The following is a 10,671-nucleotide window of genomic DNA, read 5'->3' on the forward strand; positions in this document are numbered from 1 at the left end:
GCAGTCCATGGGACTGCAAAGAGTCAGGCACAACTGAGTGACTAAACACAACCCATATATATTGCAGAAGGAAATGGCAACCCACTCCAGCATTCTTGCCTGGGAAATCCCATGGACAGAAGATACTGGTGGGCTACAGTTCATTGGGTCGCAAAGAGTCAGAAATGACTGAATGACTGAGCACAGCACATATGTGTGTTTGTGCATATGTGTGCGTGTATTCTTTTTAAGACATTGTTTTCATTATAGGTTATTACAAGATATTAAGCATAGTGATATTTATTAAAAAGATGTGTTCACAGTGATAGAAGCCAACTATAGTGAGTGTTAAGTATAAGGCATTGGCTACAGTATTTGTTTTTAAATCCTGGCTAAATTGGCTACCTGACCCAATGCAAGTTCTCAAAAAAAAAAAAAAGAAAAAGTTTTTGCTTTTTTCTGATTAGCATGTAAGTTGACATTCTATGCCACTTTTAGAAATTATCCATGATGTGAAAACTGAAACATTGCTTTCTGGGGATGTGTATGAAATAGATGTTTTTTAGAAATTTGTCTTCATAGGAAAAATTTTTATCAAAATAGTTGTTGCATATTTGGTCATACTAAGCTCTGAACCATGTAAAAATATAAGTGTGAGTGTGAAATTTACAGGTTTTATTTACAGCAAACCCCAGAGTCTTAAATTTAAGTACCTTTGTTTCAAGAGAAAAAAGAATTGAATAGGGTTGCCTTAGGGCATCTTAATGACCAAAACAATCTCATAGTTTTATTTCAGACTCTGTTCATAAAAGGTGACAATAGATCAAATCCAGAGAGATTTTTTTTTCCCTTGCCATGATCATATAATAACCATCTCTTAAGTCACAGAATCAATTTGACTGACTACCTTTGCCTCTACTCTCATGCGTTCCTTCTGAATAACACTTGTTTGGCCCGTGGTCTGAAGTTTCACAGCCACAGGAATTCCTTTTTTCTGGAAGATAACCTATCTTTTCTTGAGATCTGTATCTAAGCAGCCCAAGGGAAGTTTGTGTCCCTTCTGCTCTAGGTTCTTTTCTTTCATTTTTTTGAAGCAGCCTTGATTTTCTGCTTTAGGTCTGTTTGCATTTGAACCAAGATGACAAAATGGTCCCAGAGTTGTCAGAGAGTTTTTGTTAGTTCTATGATCTCCATCTATCCCAGCTCCACTACTTCATTCTGGGTGGCTACTGCTACTTGTATGGGCCATGGTGGGTGCTGAGTTCTCTTCTGATCTACCCTCCTGATGTCTGGAAAATTCTTTCACTTTGATTCAGTCAAGATAAAGTTGACTCACTGTAACCGGAGCCTTTATAGGGAAAACCGAAGGGAAATAGAGTAAGAAATTATATCTCAGAGCAAACTTGTTATTGTGACTTAAGTCCACTTCAGCTTAGTTCAGCTAGTGCAATGACAAAAAAATAAAATCTCACTTCCCTTCATTCACACTGAGAAAAAAAGTCTGCTGGAATAACCTATTCAGACTTTTAATCTGGAGTAGAGTTGACACCACTGTCAGATGAGTAGGATTCTTGGTTTCTCTTAGAACTTATACCCCATTCCTTTCTGTACAGTGGTTCTTCAAATCTCTTCTGAGCCTTGCTCATGCTAGACTTCCACTTGGCAGATGTCTGAACTCTCTTGAGACCTACCTCACTCAGGCCTTACTTAGTTCTTGGTGCTCTTCAAAGGAAAGTAAATTCATATTAGATCTCAAAGATTTCTTCTTCAGCTGCACGTTGTCAATCACTGATCTTTCAGTGACCTTTTTCATAGATTTCTGTAGAGATCTTTCTGACTATAGTTTTCTGACTCATTTCTCTCATTGTTCACTTCATTTAAGATGGTCATCAACCATTTGACTTCCTCTCTTAATGATGTCGTTGTGGTGCCTCCTTCAAATTATTGGAGACTATTTGCCCTCTTTTTTCTTTTTTTGGTGAAGCTCTGTGCTCTTTTCAGGAATACTCACCAAGTTCCATTTGTCTTCAACTCATTTGCAGAGTAGAGATTACTGGGATGCCCTTGGCACAGTGGATGGTCAGGACATTTCAGGTTACCTGGTTTCTCCATGTCAGCAGGGGACAGTTTTCCAGAAACTGTAACCACAATTTTATGATGCCAAAAATTCTTTGCATACTCATTAAGTATCACACTTTCTAACAAAACTAATGTTTCTCCATGACCACTTTTTTCATTCTGCTGAAATTGTAAGAAGTCACCTAACCATTTGTTCATTCAAACTGTTTTGTTAACACATAAATGGCTGTGCTGCAAAAAGAAGCTGGTGGAGAAAATCCACCAAGAGAGAGTTGATTAGTATGATTGGGGATCACAGAAATTGCTTCTAAACTCTGATTCAACCTTTCCTTGAATAAGCTCTACAGAACTGAATCCAGAGTCAATTAGTTAATAAAGAAAAAAAAAGAACTTATTTACAAATATGTAAAACCAAAATATTAATAGTATGTGAACTTAGCCTTCAGAAGAGAAGTTATATAGTTAAGAAATACAACTTTCAGTAAAATATTATGTTTAACATATTTCATCAGCAAAATTAAGAAACATGTTGTCACAGTTTATTAGCTTATGTAATACTATAAAAAACATATACACAAATCCTTTAAAGAGAATAACTATGGCTATAGTGCAGGTACAACAAAACATAGTTTTTGAGGTTTTTTTTTTTTTGCCTTTCAAGGATTAATTTGGTTACTTGGGCACACCTCTCAGTCAGAAATTATCAGCCAACTTCTCTCAACTTCCATTCTTCCCTAAATTCATGCATTGTTCACACTAAAGTCAAAATGACCATTTAAATGTAAATCTATGGGCTTCCCTGGTAGCTCAGTGGTAAAGTATCCACCTGCTAATGCAGGAGACACTGGTTTGACCCCTGGTCCAAGAAGATACCATATGCTGTGGAGCAACTAAGCCTGTGCACCACAACTATTGAGCCTGTGTTCTTGAGCCTGGGAACCACAACTACTGAGCTCATGTGCTGCAACTACTGAAGTCCACCTAGAAACCATGCTCTGCAACAGGAAAAACCACTGCAGTAAGAAACTTGTGCACCACAACTAGAGAGTAGCCCCTGCTTGCTGCAACTAGAGAAAAGCCCGCACAGCAATGAAGACTCAGCACAGTCAAAAATAAAATTATTTTAAAAATTAAAATGTAAATCTGATCATATTACTCCTCTGAAAACTTTCAATGCTTTCTTTTGCATTTACAATAAAATACAAGCTTTTTGCTATAGCTCTACCCAATCTGGTCCCTGCCTACCATTCCCACCTCATCTTGTTCTACTGTCCTGTTATCTCTCCAAGCTTCAGCCACACTGACCTTTCAGTTACTTCAGCATGCTTTACACCTTCAAAGAGATGTTCTTTCCTCATAGAGCACTTCCTCATAGAGCGCTTGCCTCATAGAGCACTTGCCTCATACAGCACTTCCACCCACCCATGTCTGGGTTCTTCTCATTCTTCAGTTATCAGCTTAAATATTGCCCTCCCCTTATGCTCAAACTAAATAACAGAATTAAAGTATGTAACTTCAGCTATTTTCTCTCTTTGTATACTCTGTTTCTGTCATAGAAGTTATTAACATTTGTAATCATATATCTATATGGCTATTTAAATGTCTACTCTCTGTCTTCCATAGACTGAAAACTTAATGGGGGCAGAGAATGGGTCTATTTTGTTGTAAAAATGTAATACCTTGTATAAAGCCTGGCAAATGGCAGCAACCAATAAATATTTCTTCATTAAATAATTGATAATCAGATAATTTGTTGCCAAGTTTACAGTTTTCTTTACATAAGTTAAACCAGACAAAATTATCCAACATAAATTAAGGAACTGACCCATCCATAGTTATAAACTTGAATGTAGCTGTAGAATGTTTTTGAAAAAAACAAATATACTTTTAGATAGCATCAACTTCAAATATTTCTTGATACCTTCGATTTACAAAAGGATATATAATGCAAGGCTTTTTAAAATGCTTTCTCTTCAATTTAATGCTTGTTGGTTGGGAATAATTGCCTTTTCTTATACAGACATAATTTCATATATTCTTAATCAATTTTTTTCAGTGGCATATATTTGGTTCTATACACATTGTGGATTAAAGCAAGGTATCTGGAATTGTGATACATTTATGTACTTTACTTTTTAATTGAAGTGCAGCTGATTTACAGTGTCGTGAGTACTTTACCTTTAAAATGACACCTACCAAAAGATGACTGTGGTACTACATTGTGCTAATTGGTGTAACTAACCCTAGGAAATGGAATCTTAAAGTTACATTTTAAAAGATTACTTAGATCAGAGGATAGGAATGTGAATACTTCTTTTTTAACCTGTAACTTACAAAAAAAAAAAAGTCAAGAGGTAGTGCTAACCTTCTAAATATTTAAGGCTGTGTGCCAAAATAAGCAATTCAACCCTGGTTGCATATATATTCACTAAAGAAGGAGAAGGAAGCATTAGAAGAAATCCTTGACCATGAAAATTATGCCCACTAACTTTCCCTAAGAGTTTACAGGCTGTCAAGGACTCTGACCTTCTGGCAGTGTTCATTTCAGAATGAACCCATCATTTCAAAAGGAGCCCAGCATGAAAGCAACAGCTGCCACAACACAAATCCTTTTATCACTGTGCTAACACAGGTCCAAAATGGTACATTCCTGAACTTGTGGTGAAACATACTGAACTTTATTTCACTCTTTTGGGGCTCTATAGTCTGTTACATTTTTTGTTGTTTTTCTCTTGTTTTGTTTTGAATCTATGTCCCAGGACCATACTGTTTTAGTTATTGTAGTTTTTGAACCAGTTCTATTATTTGTTAGAGCAAGTCCTCATTAGACTTCTTTTTCAGACTATACAACTGACCCTTGAATGAGAGGGCATTGGGGACACCCATTCTGTCCACAGTCAAAATTCATGGATAATTTATAGTCACCCCTCTATATCCTGGGTTCCTCTGTATTCACTGTTTGGCCTCCTCATATTCAACCAACCATGGATCATGTAGTACTGAAGTATGTACTATTGAAAACAATTAACTTATAAGTCAACTTTTGTGGTTCAAACCTATGTTGTTCAAGGGTCAAACTGTACATGTTATTCTTGACTATATATTCTTTAGGATGGAATTTAGAGGTCACTTCATCAAAACATGAAAATAATCTCTGGGATTTTTATCATAAATTTATCAAATCTATGCATTAATTTGAAGAACTTAACTTGAAAATTTCTGTATTGTCATCCATTTTCAGGTGGGTTTTTTTGGTTAAATTTTGTAATTTTTTTCCATATAGGTGCTGTACAGTTTTTGCTGAGATTCTATCTAGGTGTTTTCTAGTTCTGGTGTTATAGCAAATGGACTTTCCATTGTTTTATAACTAGTTGATGAAATGTTTGGGCTTCCCTGGTAGCTCAGTTGGTAAAGAATCCACCTGCAATGCAAGAGACCCCAGTTCAATTCCTGGATCAGGAAGATCCCCTGGAGAAGGGATAGGCTACCCACTCCAGTATTCTTGGGCTTCCCTGGTGGCTCAGTTAGTAAAGAATCCACCTGCAATGCAGGAGACTTGGGTTCTATCCCTGAGTTGGGAAGATCCCCTGAAGAAGGGAACGGCTACCCACTCCAGTATTCTGGCCTGGAGAATTCCATGGACTATTCCATGGGGTCACAAAGAGTTGGACATGAATGAAATGTTTAGGAAAACCAGTAAACTGTTAAACTATCATTTTTAATGTATTTTATTTAGATTCTCTTTGGCTAGGAAATAATCTTATTCACAGATATGAATTGTATCTCCTATTTCCATTATTGACATCTCTTATTTCTGTTTCCTGCTTTATTGCAATGGCCAGGAAATTAAAATTTTAAATCATAATGGTGATAGCAGTTATTTTTATCTTATTTCTGATTTTAAAAGAAGTATATTTATGGTTTTACCATTGTATATTATGCTAGCTGTTGATTCAGGATAGATATTTACTATCCCAGTAAGGAAAATATATGATATCCTTTGCGAATTGACATGTCATCCTTCCTCTTCTAATCTTCGCCATATTTTTCCAAATTTAGCACATGTGCTATGGAAGAGAGAACTGTTTTACTCTTTAAATAAATCTGGCCTGTCATATTTAAATGTCTTTAAAAACATTTTGAGGGGAAAGTTCAAAGCATGATTTAAAAGCAATCTGCATTAAATGTAAAGCTAGTGAAGGCCTATAGCAGATTGGGAAATATTAAACCTGAAGTATTATGATAATGAACCCTCTCTTTTATGGACATAAGCCATTCATCTAGAAGCAGGGGAAGTCAATTGAATGACTTTGGTAACTTGGTTTCTACAAGGAGCTTTTCCCTGATTGGCAAGACATTTAGGAGGAAAATAAACACAAATGGGAGAGAACCAGAAAACCTTTGTTGCCGTGAATATTAAAGAAAGGAAGGCAAAGAACTGCCGTTGCACTCCAAATCTAATTAGCAGCACTAAAAATGTGAACTGTTTCCAGAAAGGATAGAAAAGAGAGTTGTTAGCTTTTGACACCTGTAAGAGAGTGAGGCAGAGCTTGTAGAGTTGACCATTGTTAGTTTGAAGACTGTTAGAATACTAGCTTCAGAAAACTGCCAATTCATGTCAGGATGCTGTGAAAATACAGAATGCTGGACCTTTTCAGTGCCTGGAAGCACTGTAGCTGAGGACTGTGATTGTTTCCTTGAACGTGGACAGAAACACCAAGCTTTATTTAATAGCAATTGAGCTTGGTGAAAAAAGAAACCAGCCCAAGCAGTAGGAACACTTCTTTTTATTTCATACTTATTATATTTTAGGTTTATACATACTTGATATGAGTGTTGAATGTTTGCCCTGCTTTTTTCCCCCTTCTGTGTACATGATCTTTATTCATTCTAACTTAAGATACAATGTTTCCATAAAATACTGAGTTGTATAGAAGCATTCTCTCTCTCTATGTATGAACTGTTGTCACTTGTAAAAGAAATTGGCATTCAAAAGTATTTAACTTTAAAAGTTTAAGAACATTTATTAACCTTGCCTACACTTTTGTACTATTTGAATGATCATGTGGATATTATTTTTCAATTAAAAATGGGCTCATTTTAAAATATATTTTAAAATAATATATATATATATATATATATATATATAGTGACAGATTCAAAAATAGAAGTGTATAAAGTAAAATTTAAAAGCAGCTATCACTCCACCTAATTATCCCAGGTGGCCACTGTTAAGGGTTTGCTGTGAATTCTTTTTCCTATGTGTATGCAAACATACAAACAGAAGAATTTCTTTTTAATGTAACCATACTATATAGATTTTCTGAAATTTGCTTCCCCTAATATAATTGGTATCTTTCCATATCTACACAATAATTTTAGAAACATTCATGGTTTTATAGAAAAAGCAAAGGAACCTAAATCCCTATTTTTTTCCTGTTTTAAGTTAATTCTTTCTGTGTAAACTTCAGAACTGTACCAAACCTGTAAACCTAATCTACCATCATCACAGCTACTGGAATAATTAGCTAAAATCTTAAAGTAATGATTCTCAAATTTTAGTATGCATCAGAGGTGCACGACATAATTGCCTTCCCACTCAGTCCTGGGAGGAAGATTTATAAGTCTCTTTAGAGCAGGGCTGTGAAACTGAGAGAATAGACTCTTTCTCTACTGAGGTTTGCTGTGTCTCCTAATTACACACTACAAATTGTCTATTTGTTCACTGAAACGATATAGTTGTTCTCATAAGCAGACTAGGGAGAGAACACATAAACCCTGTCCCAAGGATATCTCACACCAGTGGTTCTTAAGCAGTTCAGTTCAGTTCAGTCACTCAGTCGTGTCCGACTCTTTGCAACCCCATGAATCACAGCACGCCAGGCCTCCCTGTCCATCACCAACTCACGGAGTTCACCCAAACTCATGTACATTGAGTCGGTGATGCCATCCAGCCATCTCATAGTGAGCATCAAAAGTCACCTGGAGGGCTTATTAAAAGACTGCTGGACTCCACACCCAGAGTCTTTGATTCTCAGACTGAAGCCCAAGAATTTGCATACATAACAAGTTCCCAGATGATGCTGCCCTTCCTCATTCCAGGATCACATTTTGAGAACCACTGTCTCAAAGGAAATAATCAGCTTCTGTAATAAGCATCCATTTCCTAGCATATTTAACTTAAGACAAACAGATTTCACAGAACAGAATTCATCCAAAATCAGAAAAGTAGACTCATACTAGAATTTCCTTATAAAGTGCTCCACACTCTCCAGTTGTTAAAACCTAACTGCAGTAAAAGATGATGAAGCCCTCATCTATATTCACTGGGGTGGAAATACAGTCTTTTTTCCCCCAGATCTTCTTACTTCCAACTTAGCTAGGTTCTGCAGTTAGGGATGAACATATTCCATCTGAGAGACATGACTTTTGTGAAATCTATTGCAATCTTAGAGTGAACAATTTGAGACTAAGAATGGTTGTGGGAAAAAGTGAAAGTGTTAGTTGCTCAGTCATGTCTGACTCTGCGACACTATGGACTATACCCTGCCAGGTTCCTTTATTCATGGAATTCTCCAGGCAAGAATACTAGAGTGGGTAGTCATTCCCTCCTCCAGGGGATCTTCCTGACCCAGGGATCAAACCTGAGTTTCCTGTATTGCAGGTGGATGGTTATGAGCATATTTCTGTTCAAAGTAGAAGATCCTGGTAAGAAATTTGAGTTTATCAAGGGAAGCTCAGCTTCACTGCCAACATTAACCTAGTTCTTCTTCTGTCCAATTGCTGAACATTCACCTGAGGAAGTGTAATGAGTGAGGGGTAAAGAGTACTGGGCCCCAGTTTCAGCTTCATACTTCTTCCCTGTGTCATGTGACCTCTCTGTCTTCAGCTTTCTCATCTATGAAATGGACATAATAACACCTACTTAAAAGATTGTAAGGATTCAATAAGACAATATATGTAAGTCACTTAGCCTAGTACCCGGCACATAACAAACGTTCAATAAATAGATGTTACTATTAATACTGCTATTTCATAGTAAATAGTTGGAATAAAGAATTGGCTTCCTGACTGTATCTCTTTCTTTTACACAAACCTAGCTAACAATGTCCCATTGAAATTCCTCAGTTTCACAGCACTATTTACAACAGCCAAGACACAGAAACAACCTAAAAGCCCCTCAACAGGTGAATGGATAAAGATGAGGTGTATACACACACACACACACACACACACACACACACACACACAGAGTGGAATATTACTCAGCCATTAAAAAGAATGAAACAATGCCATTTGCAGCAACATGGATGAACCTAGACATTATCATATTAAGCAGAGTAAATCAGAAAGGAAAAAGACAAATACCATTAGATATCACCCATATGTGGAATCTAAAACACGACACAAATGATCATATCTGCTAAATGGAAACAGACTCACAGACATAGAGAACAGGTTGGCTGTTGCCAAGGAGAAGTGGGTGAGATGGACAGAAGTATTGGGAGTTTGGGATTAGCAGATGCAAGCTATTTTACATATAGGATGGATAACCAACAAGGTCCTACTGTAGAGCACAGAAAACTACATTCAATATCCTGTGATAAACCATAATGGAAAATAATATATATAAGTGAATCATTTTGCTATAAAGTAAAAATTAATATACCATTGTAAATCAACTATACTTCAATAGAGTTTTTTTTTTTAAGAAAATATTCTTTCAGTTTCAGTGTTACATGATCAAATATTCTTGTTGAATGATCTAATACCATTGTATTCAGAACTAAGTTTCAACATTTGAATTTTGGGTGATAAAGTATTCAGTCTTTAGCCCCAGACATTCTGAATTTTTTATCATACTTGTAAATAGGCCTTAAAATAAATGATATTCCAATTTCGAAAGCACGCTATTCTTTATTCACACTATTACTGAGAGAACAATAGTTTGGCCAAGGATGTGTCCACATAAGACATCAATACCCACAAGAAAAGAGTGTCATCACCAATTTCAGCATTCAAGAAAGAAAAAATGAAATATCACTTAAAAGTAAATATCCTAAACTTCCCTGTGGTCCGACAGTTAAGATTCTGTGCTTCTACTGCAGGAGGCACAGGTTCAATCCTTGGGCAGGGAACTAAGATCCCACATATCGCATAACATCGCCAAAAAATAGAATAAAAAATAAGTAAAATAAATAATTATTGAAAAAAGTAAATATCCTACAATACCAAAAACTCAACATTCATCATGTGTAGGTTCCCCAACACTTTTTATGAAGTAGAAGTACATTTTGTTCATTTTTTGCTTTGCTTTGTTATTTTGTTAATAGGTATCCAGTGGGTTGCCATTTCCTTTTCCAGGAGATCTTCCCAACCCAGGGATTGAACCTGGGTCTCCCACATTGCAGGCAGACTCTTTACTGACTGAGCCACCAGGGAAGACCTAATAGGTAACCTGCTAAAGCTTTTTCACTGTTGGGCAGGTCATGTATGAAACGTTTCAAACCCAGATTTCAGGTGCCTTGAAATAATGGAGACTATTGAGCAGGATCCCTTTGTAAACTGAAAAAGACTACTTCTGAATGGCCCATTTGGACTAGTAGAAGACCC

The sequence above is a fragment of the Ovis canadensis genome, chromosome X (genome assembly GCF_042477335.2).
Source record: "Ovis canadensis isolate MfBH-ARS-UI-01 breed Bighorn chromosome X, ARS-UI_OviCan_v2, whole genome shotgun sequence".
Classification (NCBI taxonomy): Eukaryota; Metazoa; Chordata; class Mammalia; order Artiodactyla; family Bovidae; genus Ovis; species Ovis canadensis.